This window comes from Anomaloglossus baeobatrachus, chromosome 11 (genome assembly GCF_048569485.1).
Source record: "Anomaloglossus baeobatrachus isolate aAnoBae1 chromosome 11, aAnoBae1.hap1, whole genome shotgun sequence".
In the NCBI taxonomy this organism is placed as follows: Eukaryota; Metazoa; Chordata; class Amphibia; order Anura; family Aromobatidae; genus Anomaloglossus; species Anomaloglossus baeobatrachus.
The window spans coordinates 24357916-24370039 of NC_134363.1; positions in this window are offsets into that span (position 1 = coordinate 24357916).

Consider the following 12124-nt stretch of genomic DNA (forward strand, 5'->3'; position numbering starts at 1 on the left):
CTTTGCACTAGTGGGACTATAGCAAAGTCCAATAGCCACGTTTAGGATGCCACTAGGTACACTGAGTGTTTGCTAGTATAATGGCTTAGTTATAAAGAGTTGGAGTGTGCAATGCAGGCAGAGGTGCTGCAAATGTCTTTGCACTAGTGGGACTATAGCAAAGTCCAATAGCCACGTTTAGGATGCCACTAGGTACACTGAGTGTTTGCTAGTATAATGGCTTAGTTATAATGAGTTGGAGTGTGCAATGCAGGCAGAGGTACTGCAAATGTCTTTGCACTAGTGGGACTATAGCAAAGTCCAATAGCCACGTTTAGGATGCCACTAGGTACACTGAGTGTTTGCTAGTATAATGGCTTAGTTATAATGAGTTGGAGTGTGCAATGCAGGCAGAGGTGCTGCAAATGTCTTTGCACTAGTGTGACTAGACAACAGTCCAATAGCTACGTTTAGGATGCCACTAGGTACACTGAGTGTTTGCTAGTATAATGGCTTAGTTATAATGAGTTGGAGTGTGCAATGCAGGCAGAGGTGCTGCAAATGTCTTTGCACTAGTGGGACTATAGCAAAGTCCAATAGCCACGTTTAGGATGCCACTAGGTACACTGAGTGTTTGCTAGTATAATGGCTTAGTTATAATGAGTTGGAGTGTGCAATGCAGGCAGAGGTGCTGCAAATGTCTTTGCACTAGTGGGACTATAGCAAAGTCCAATAGCCACGTTTAGGATGCCACTAGGTACACTGAGTGTTTGCTAGTATAATGGCTTAGTTATAAAGAGTTTGAGTGTGCAATGCAGGCAGAGGTGCTGCAAATGTCTTTGCACTAGTGGGACTATAGCAAAGTCCAATAGCCACGTTTAGGATGCCACTAGGTACACTGAGTGTTTGCTAGTATAATGGCTTAGTTATAATGAGTTGGAGTGTGCAATGCAGGCAGAGGTACTGCAAATGTCTTTGCACTAGTGGGACTATAGCAAAGTCCAATAGCCACGTTTAGGATGCCACTAGGTACACTGAGTGTTTGCTAGTATAATGGCTTAGTTATAATGAGTTGGAGTGTGCAATGCAGGCAGAGGTGCTGCAAATGTCTTTGCACTAGTGTGACTAGACAACAGTCCAATAGCCACGTTTAGGATGCCACTAGGTACACTGAGTGTTTGCTAGTATAATGGCTTAGTTATAATGAGTTGGAGTGTGCAATGCAGGCAGAGGTGCTGCAAATGTCTTTGCACTAGTGGGACTATAGCAAAGTCCAATAGCCACGTTTAGGATGCCACTAGGTACACTGAGTGTTTGCTAGTATAATGGCTTAGTTATAATGAGTTGGAGTGTGCAATGCAGGCAGAGGTGCTGCAAATGTCTTGGCACTAGTGTGACTAGACAACAGTCCAATAGCCACGTTTAGGATGCCGCTAGGTACACTGAGTGTTTGCTACTATAATGGCTTAGTTATAATGAGTTGGAGTGTGCAATGCAGGCAGAGGTGCTGCAAATGTCTTTGCACTAGTGGGACTATAGCAAAGTCCAATAGCCACGTTTAGGATGCCACTAGGTACACTGAGTGTTTGCTAGTATAATGGCTTAGTTATAATGAGTTGGAGTGTGCAATGCAGGCAGAGGTGCTGCAAATGTCTTTGCACTAGTGGGACTACAGCAAAGTCAAATAGCCATGTTTAGGATGCCACTAGGTACACTGAGTGTTTGCTAGTATAATGGCTTAGTTATAATGAGTTGGAGTGTGCAATGCAGGCAGAGGTGCTGCAAATGTCTTTGCACTAGTGGGACTATAGCAAAGTCCAATAGCCACGTTTAGGATGCCACTAGGTACACTGAGTGTTTGCTAGTATAATGGCTTAGTTATAATGAGTTGGAGTGTGCAATGCAGGCAGAGGTGCTGCAAATGTCTTGGCACTAGTGTGACTAGACAACAGTCCAATAGCCACGTTTAGGATGCTGCTAGGTACACTGAGTGTTTGCTAGTATAATGGCTTAGTTATAATGAGTTGGAGTGTGCAATGCAGGCAGAGGTGCTGCAAATGTCTTTGCACTAGTGGGACTATAGCAAAGTCCAATAGCCACGTTTAGGATGCCACTACGTACACTGAGTGTTTGCTAGTATAATGGCTTAATTATAATGAGATGGAGTGTGCAATGCAGGCAGAGGTGCTGCAAATGTCTTTGCACTAGTGGGACTATAGCAAAGTCCAATAGCCACGTTTAGGATGCCACTAGGTGCACTGAGTGTTTGCTAGTATAATGGCTTAGTTATAATGAGTTGGAGTGTGCAATGCAGGCAGAGGTGCTGCAAATGTCTTTGCACTAGTGGGACTATAGCAAAGTCCAATAGCCACGTTTAGGATGCCACTAGGTACACTGAGTGTTTGCTAGTATAATGGCTTAGTTATAAAGAGTTTGAGTGTGCAATGCAGGCAGAGGTGCTGCAAATGTCTTTGCACCAGTGGGACTATAGCAAAGTCCAATAGCCACGTTTAGGATGCCACTAGGTACACTGAGTGTTTGCTAGTATAATGGCTTAGTTATAATGAGTTGGAGTGTGCAATGCAGGCAGAGGTACTGCAAATGTCTTTGCACTAGTGGGACTATAGCAAAGTCCAATAGCCACGTTTAGGATGCCACTAGGTACACTGAGTGTTTGCTAGTATAATGGCTTAGTTATAATGAGTTGGAGTGTGCAATGCAGGCAGAGGTGCTGCAAATGTCTTTGCACTAGTGTGACTAGACAACAGTCCAATAGCCACGTTTAGGATGCCACTAGGTACACTGAGTGTTTGCTAGTATAATGGCTTAGTTATAATGAGTTGGAGTGTGCAATGCAGGCAGAGGTGCTGCAAATGTCTTTGCACTAGTGGGACTATAGCAAAGTCCAATAACCACGTTTAGGATGCCACTAGGTACACTGAGTGTTTGCTAGTATAATGGCTTAGTTATAATGAGTTGGAGTGTGCAATGCAGGTAGAGGTGCTGCAAATGTCTTTGCACTAGTGTGCCTAGACAACAGTCCAATAGCCACGTTTAGGATGCCACTAGGTACTCTGAGTGTTTGCTAGTATAATGGCTTAGTTATAATAAGTTGGAGTGTGCAATGCAGGCAGAGGTGCTGCAAATGTCTTTGCACTAGTGGGACTATAGCAAAGTCCAATAGCCACGTTTAGGATGCCACTAGGTACACTGAGTGTTTACTAGTATAATGGCTTAGTTATAATGAGTTGGAGTGTGCAATGCAGGCAGAGGTGCTGCAAATGTCTTTGCACTAGTGGGGCTATAGCAAAGTCCAATAGCCACGTTTAGGATGCCACTAGGTACACTGAGAGTTTGCTAGTAAAATGGCTTAGTTATAATGAGTTGGAGTGTGCAATGCAGGTAGAGGTGCTGCAAATGTCTTTGCACTAGTGTGACTAGACAACAGTCCAATAGCCACGTTTAGGATGCCACTAGGTACACTGAGTGTTTGCTAGTATAATGGCTTAGTTATAATGAGTTGGAGTGTGCAATGCAGGCAGAGGTGCTGCAAATGTCTTTGCACTAGTAGGACTATAGCAAAGTCCAATAGCCACGTTTAGGATGCCACTAGGTACACTGAGTGTTTGCTAGTATAATGGCTTAGTTATAATGAGTTGGAGTGTGCAATGCAGGCAGAGGTGCTGCAAATGTCTTTGCACTAGTGTGACTAGACAACAGTCCAATAGCCACGTTTAGGATGCCACTAGGTACACTGAGTGTTTGCTAGTATAATGGCTTAGTTATAATGAGTTTGAGTGTGCAATGCTGGCAGAGGTGCTGCAAATGTCTTTGCACTAGTGGGACTATAGCAAAGTCCAATAGCCACGTTTAGGATGTCACTAGGTACACTGAATGTTTGCTAGTATAATGGCTTAGTTATAATGAGTTGGAGTGTGCAATGCAGGTAGAGGTGCTGCAAATGTATTTGCACTAGTGTGACTAGACAACAGTCCAATAGCCACGTTTAGGATGCCACTAGGTACACTGAGTGTTTGCTAGTATAATGGCTTAGTTATAATGAGTTGGAGTGTGCAATGCAGGCAGAGGTGCTGCAAATGTCTTTGCACTATGGGACTATAGCAAAGTCCAATAGCCACGTTTAGGATGCCACTAGGTACACTGAGTGTTTGCTAGTATAAGGGCTTAGTTATAATGAGTTGGAGTGTGCAATGCAGGCAGAGGTGCTGCAAATGTCTTGGCACTAGTGTGACTGGACAACAGTCCAATAGCCACGTTTAGGATGCCACTAGGTACACTGAGTGTTTGCTAGTATAATGGCTTAGTTATAATGAGTTGGAGTGTGCAATGCAGGCAGAGGTGCTGCAAATGTCTTTGCACTAGTGGGACTATAACAAAGTCCAATAGCCACGTTTAGGATGCCACCAGGTACACTGAGTGTTTGCTAGTATAATGGCTTAGTTATAAAGAGTTGGAGTGTGCAATGCAGGCAGAGGTGCTGCAAATGTCTTTGCACTAGTGGGACTATAGCAAAGTCCAATAGCCACGTTTAGGATGCCACTAGGTACACTGAGTGTTTGCTAGTATAATGGCTTAGTTATAATGAGTTGGAGTGTGCAATGCAGGCAGAGGTACTGCAAATGTCTTTGCACTAGTGGGACTATAGCAAAGTCCAATAGCCACGTTTAGGATGCCACTAGGTACACTGAGTGTTTGCTAGTATAATGGCTTAGTTATAATGAGTTGGAGTGTGCAATGCAGGCAGAGGTGCTGCAAATGTCTTTGCACTAGTGTGACTAGACAACAGTCCAATAGCTACGTTTAGGATGCCACTAGGTACACTGAGTGTTTGCTAGTATAATGGCTTAGTTATAATGAGTTGGAGTGTGCAATGCAGGCAGAGGTGCTGCAAATGTCTTTGCACTAGTGGGACTATAGCAAAGTCCAATAGCCACGTTTAGGATGCCACTAGGTACACTGAGTGTTTGCTAGTATAATGGCTTAGTTATAATGAGTTGGAGTGTGCAATGCAGGCAGAGGTGCTGCAAATGTCTTTGCACTAGTGGGACTATAGCAAAGTCCAATAGCCACGTTTAGGATGCCACTAGGTACACTGAGTGTTTGCTAGTATAATGGCTTAGTTATAAAGAGTTTGAGTGTGCAATGCAGGCAGAGGTGCTGCAAATGTCTTTGCACTAGTGGGACTATAGCAAAGTCCAATAGCCACGTTTAGGATGCCACTAGGTACACTGAGTGTTTGCTAGTATAATGGCTTAGTTATAATGAGTTGGAGTGTGCAATGCAGGCAGAGGTACTGCAAATGTCTTTGCACTAGTGGGACTATAGCAAAGTCCAATAGCCACGTTTAGGATGCCACTAGGTACACTGAGTGTTTGCTAGTATAATGGCTTAGTTATAATGAGTTGGAGTGTGCAATGCAGGCAGAGGTGCTGCAAATGTCTTTGCACTAGTGTGACTAGACAACAGTCCAATAGCCACGTTTAGGATGCCACTAGGTACACTGAGTGTTTGCTAGTATAATGGCTTAGTTATAATGAGTTGGAGTGTGCAATGCAGGCAGAGGTGCTGCAAATGTCTTTGCACTAGTGGGACTATAGCAAAGTCCAATAGCCACGTTTAGGATGCCACTAGGTACACTGAGTGTTTGCTAGTATAATGGCTTAGTTATAATGAGTTGGAGTGTGCAATGCAGGCAGAGGTGCTGCAAATGTCTTGGCACTAGTGTGACTAGACAACAGTCCAATAGCCACGTTTAGGATGCCGCTAGGTACACTGAGTGTTTGCTACTATAATGGCTTAGTTATAATGAGTTGGAGTGTGCAATGCAGGCAGAGGTGCTGCAAATGTCTTTGCACTAGTGGGACTATAGCAAAGTCCAATAGCCACGTTTAGGATGCCACTAGGTACACTGAGTGTTTGCTAGTATAATGGCTTAGTTATAATGAGTTGGAGTGTGCAATGCAGGCAGAGGTGCTGCAAATGTCTTTGCACTAGTGGGACTACAGCAAAGTCAAATAGCCACGTTTAGGATGCCACTAGGTACACTGAGTGTTTGCTAGTATAATGGCTTAGTTATAATGAGTTGGAGTGTGCAATGCAGGCAGAGGTGCTGCAAATGTCTTTGCACTAGTGGGACTATAGCAAAGTCCAATAGCCACGTTTAGGATGCCACTAGGTACACTGAGTGTTTGCTAGTATAATGGCTTAGTTATAATGAGTTGGAGTGTGCAATGCAGGCAGAGGTGCTGCAAATGTCTTGGCACTAGTGTGACTAGACAACAGTCCAATAGCCACGTTTAGGATGCTGCTAGGTACACTGAGTGTTTGCTAGTATAATGGCTTAGTTATAATGAGTTGGAGTGTGCAATGCAGGCAGAGGTGCTGCAAATGTCTTTGCACTAGTGGGACTATAGCAAAGTCCAATAGCCACGTTTAGGATGCCACTACGTACACTGAGTGTTTGCTAGTATATTGGCTTAATTATAATGAGATGGAGTGTGCAATGCAGGCAGAGGTGCTGCAAATGTCTTTGCACTAGTGGGACTATAGCAAAGTCCAATAGCCACGTTTAGGATGCCACAAGGTACACTGAGTGTTTGCTAGTATAATGGCTTAGTTATAATGAGTTGGAGTGTGCAATGCAGGCAGAGGTGCTGCAAATGTCTTTGCACTAGTGGGACTATAGCAAAGTCCAATAGCCATGTTTAGGATGCCACTAGGTACACTGAGTGTTTGCTAGTATAATGGCTTAGTTATAATGAGTTGGAGTGTGCAATGCAGGCAGAGGTGCTGCAAATGTCTTTGCACTAGTGGGACTATAGCAAAGTCCAATGGCCACGTTTAGGATGCCACAAGGTACACTGAGTGTTTGCTAGTATAATGGTTTAGTTATAATGAGTTGAAGTGTGCAATGCAGGCAGAGGTGCTGCAAATGTCTTTGCACTAGTGGGACTATAGCAAAGTCCAATAGCCACGTTTAGGATGCCACTAGGTACACTGAGTGTTTGCTAGTATAATGGCTTAGTTATAATGAGTTGGAGTGTGCAATGCAGGCAGAGGTGCTGCAAATGTCTTTGCACTAGTGGGACTATAGCAAAGTCCAATAGCCATGTTTAGGATGCCACTAGGTACACTGAGTGTTTGCTAGTATAATGGCTTAGTTATAATGAGTTGGAGTGTGCAATGCAGGCAGAGGTGCTGCAAATGTCTTTGCACTAGTGGGACTATAGCAAAGTCCAATGGCCACGTTTAGGATGCCACAAGGTACACTGAGTGTTTGCTAGTATAATGGCTTAGTTATAATGAGTTGGAGTGTGCAATGCAGGCAGAGGTGCTGCAAATGTCTTTGCACTAGTGTGACTAGACAACAGTCCAATAGCCACGTTTAGGATGCCACTAGGTACACTGAGTGTTTGCTAGTATAATGGCTTAGTTATAATGAGTTGGAGTGTGCAATGCAGGCAGAGGTGCTGCAAATGTCTTTGCACTAGTGGGACTATAGCAAAGTCCAATAGCCACGTTTAGGATGCCACTAGGTACACTGAGTGTTTGCTAGTATAATGGCTTAGTTATAATGAGTTGGAGTGTGCAATGCAGGCAGAGGTGCTGCAAATGTCTTTGCACTAGTGGGACTATAGCAAAGTCCAATAGCCACGTTTAGGATGCCACTAGGTACACTGAGTGTTTGCTAGTATAATGGCTTAGTTATAATGAGTTGGAGTGTGCAATGCAGGTAGAGGTGCTGCAAATGTCTTTGCACTAGTGTGACTAGACAACAGTCCAATAGCCACGTTTAGGATGCCACTAGGTACACTGAGTGTTTGCTAGTATAATGGCTTAGTTATAATGAGTTGGAGTGTGCAATGCAGGCAGAGGTGCTGCAAATGTCTTTGCACTAGTGGGACTATAGCAAAGTCCAATAGCCACGTTTAGGATGCCACTAGGTACACTGAGTGTTTACTAGTATAATGGCTTAGTTATAATGAGTTGGAGTGTGCAATGCAGGCAGAGGTGCTGCAAATGTCTTTGCACTAGTGGGACTATAGCAAAGTCCAATAGCCACGTTTAGGATGCCACTAGGTACACTGAGTGTTTGCTAGTATAATGGCTTAGTTATAATGAGTTGGAGTGTGCAATGCAGGCAGAGGTGCTGCAAATGTCTTGGCACTAGTGTGACTAGACAACAGTCCAATAGCCACGTTTAGGATGCCGCTAGGTACACTGAGTGTTTGCTACTATAATGGCTTAGTTATAATGAGTTGGAGTGTGCAATGCAGGCAGAGGTGCTGCAAATGTCTTTGCACTAGTGGGACTATAGCAAAGTCCAATAGCCACGTTTAGGATGCCACTAGGTACACTGAGTGTTTGCTAGTATAATGGCTTAGTTATAATGAGTTGGAGTGTGCAATGCAGGCAGAGGTGCTGCAAATGTCTTTGCACTAGTGGGACTACAGCAAAGTCAAATAGCCACGTTTAGGATGCCACTAGGTACACTGAGTGTTTGCTAGTATAATGGCTTAGTTATAATGAGTTGGAGTGTGCAATGCAGGCAGAGGTGCTGCAAATGTCTTTGCACTAGTGGGACTATAGCAAAGTCCAATAGCCACGTTTAGGATGCCACTAGGTACACTGAGTGTTTGCTAGTATAATGGCTTAGTTATAATGAGTTGGAGTGTGCAATGCAGGCAGAGGTGCTGCAAATGTCTTGGCACTAGTGTGACTAGACAACAGTCCAATAGCCACGTTTAGGATGCTGCTAGGTACACTGAGTGTTTGCTAGTATAATGGCTTAGTTATAATGAGTTGGAGTGTGCAATGCAGGCAGAGGTGCTGCAAATGTCTTTGCACTAGTGGGACTATAGCAAAGTCCAATAGCCACGTTTAGGATGCCACTACGTACACTGAGTGTTTGCTAGTATAATGGCTTAGTTATAATGAGTTGGAGTGTGCAATGCAGGCAGAGGTGCTGCCAATTTCTTTGCACTAGTGGGACTATAGCAAAGTCCAATAGCCACGTTTAGGATGCCACTAGGTACACTGAGTGTTTGCTAGTATAATGGCTTAGTTATAATGAGTTGGAGTGTGCAATGCAGGCAGAGGTGCTGCAAATGTCTTTGCACTAGTGGGACTATAGCAAAGTCCAATAGCCATGTTTAGGATGCCACTAGGTACACTGAGTGTTTGCTAGTATAATGGCTTAGTTATAATGAGTTGGAGTGTGCAATGCAGGCAGAGGTGCTGCAAATGTCTTTGCACTAGTGGGACTATAGCAAAGTCCAATGGCCACGTTTAGGATGCCACAAGGTACACTGAGTGTTTGCTAGTATAATGGCTTAGTTATAATGAGTTGGAGTGTGCAATGCAGGCAGAGGTGCTGCAAATGTCTTTGCACTAGTGTGACTAGACAACAGTCCAATAGCCACGTTTAGGATGCCACTAGGTACACTGAGTGTTTGCTAGTATAATGGCTTAGTTATAATGAGTTGGAGTGTGCAATGCAGGCAGAGGTGCTGCAAATGTCTTTGCACTAGTGGGACTATAGCAAAGTCCAATAGCCACGTTTAGGATGCCACTAGGTACACTGAGTGTTTGCTAGTATAATGGCTTAGTTATAATGAGTTGGAGTGTGCAATGCAGGCAGAGGTGCTGCAAATGTCTTTGCACTAGTGGGACTATAGCAAAGTCCAATAGCCACGTTTAGGATGCCACTAGGTACACTGAGTGTTTGCTAGTATAATGGCTTAGTTATAATGAGTTGGAGTGTGCAATGCAGGTAGAGGTGCTGCAAATGTCTTTGCACTAGTGTGACTAGACAACAGTCCAATAGCCACGTTTAGGATGCCACTAGGTACACTGAGTGTTTGCTAGTATAATGGCTTAGTTATAATGAGTTGGAGTGTGCAATGCAGGCAGAGGTGCTGCAAATGTCTTTGCACTAGTGGGACTATAGCAAAGTCCAATAGCCACGTTTAGGATGCCACTAGGTACACTGAGTGTTTACTAGTATAATGGCTTAGTTATAATGAGTTGGAGTGTGCAATGCAGGCAGAGGTGCTGCAAATGTCTTTGCACTAGTGGGACTATAGCAAAGTCCAATAGCCACGTTTAGGATGCCACTATGTACACTGAGTTTTTGCTAGTATAATGGCTTAGTTATAATGAGTTGGAGTGTGCAATGCAGGTAGAGGTGCTGCAAATGTCTTTGCACTAGTGTGAGTAGACAACAGTCCAATAGCCACGTTTAGGATGCCACTAGGTACACTGAGTGTTTGCTAGTATAATGGCTTAGTTATAATGAGTTGGAGTGTGCAATGCAGGCAGAGGTGCTGCAAATGTCTTGGCACTAGTGTGACTAGACAACAGTCCAATAGCCACGTTTAGGATGCCGCTAGGTACACTGAGTGTTTGCTACTATAATGGCTTAGTTATAATGAGTTGGAGTGTGCAATGCAGGCAGAGGTGCTGCAAATGTCTTTGCACTAGTGGGACTATAGCAAAGTCCAATAGCCACGTTTAGGATGCCACTAGGTACACTGAGTGTTTGCTAGTATAATGGATGAGTTATAATGAGTTGGAGTGTGCAATGCAGGCAGAGGTGCTGCAAATGTCTTTGCACTAGTGGGACTATAGCAAAGTCAAATAGCCACGTTTAGGATGCCACTAGGTACACTGAGTGTTTGCTAGTATAATGGCTTAGTTATAATGAGTTGGAGTGTGCAATGCAGGCAGAGGTGCTGCAAATGTCTTTGCACTAGTGGGACTATAGCAAAGTCCAATAGCCACGTTTAGGATGCCACTAGGTACACTGAGTGTTTGCTAGTATAATGGCTTAGTTATAATGAGTTGGAGTGTGCAATGCAGGCAGAGGTGCTGCAAATGTCTTGGCACTAGTGTGACTAGACAACAGTCCAATAGCCACGTTTAGGATGCCGCTAGGTACACTGAGTGTTTGCTAGTATAATGGCTTAGTTATAATGAGTTGGAGTGTGCAATGCAGGCAGAGGTGCTGCAAATGTCTTTGCACTAGTGGGACTATAGCAAAGTCCAATAGCCACGTTTAGGATGCCACTAGGTACACTGAGTGTTTGCTAGTATAATGGCTTAGTTATAAAGAGTTGGAGTGTGCAATGCAGGCAGAGGTGCTGCAAATGTCTTTGCACTAGTGGGACTATAGCAAAGTCCAATAGCCACGTTTAGGATGCCACTAGGTACACTGAGTGTTTGCTAGTATAATGGCTTAGTTATAATGAGTTGGAGTGTGCAATGCAGGCAGAGGTGCTGCAAATGTCTTGGCACTAGTGTGACTAGACAACAGTCCAATAGCCACGTTTAGGATGCCGCTAGGTACACTGAGTGTTTGCTACTATAATGGCTTAGTTATAATGAGTTGGAGTGTGCAATGCAGGCAGAGGTGCTGCAAATGTCTTTGCACTAGTGGGACTATAGCAAAGTCCAATAGCCACGTTTAGGATGCCACTAGGTACACTGAGTGTTTGCTAGTATAATGGCTTAGTTATAATGAGTTGGAGTGTGCAATGCAGGCAGAGGTGCTGCAAATGTCTTTGCACTAGTGGGACTATAGCAAAGTCAAATAGCCACGTTTAGGATGCCACTAGGTACACTGAGTGTTTGCTAGTAAAATGGCTTAGTTATAATGAGTTGGAGTGTGCAATGCAGGCAGAGGTGCTGCAAATGTCTTTGCACTAGTGGGACTATAGCAAAGTCCAATAGCCACGTTTAGGATGCCACTAGGTACACTGAGTGTTAGCTAGTATAATGGCTTAGTTATAATGAGTTGGAGTGTGCAATGCAGGCAGAGGTGCTGCAAATGTCTTTGCACTAGTGGGACTATAGCAAAATCAAATAGCCACGTTTAGGATGCCACTAGGTACACTGAGTGTTTGCTAGTATAATGGCTTAGTTATAATGAGTTGGAGTGTGCAATGCAGGCAGAGGTGCTGCAAATGTCTTTGCACTAGTGGGACTATAGCAAAGTCCAATAGCCACGTTTAGGATGCCACTAGGTACACTGAGTGTTTGCTATTATAATGGCTTAGTTATAATGAGTTGGAGTGTGCAATGCAGGCAGAGGTGCTGCAAATGTCTTTGCACTAGTGTGACTAGA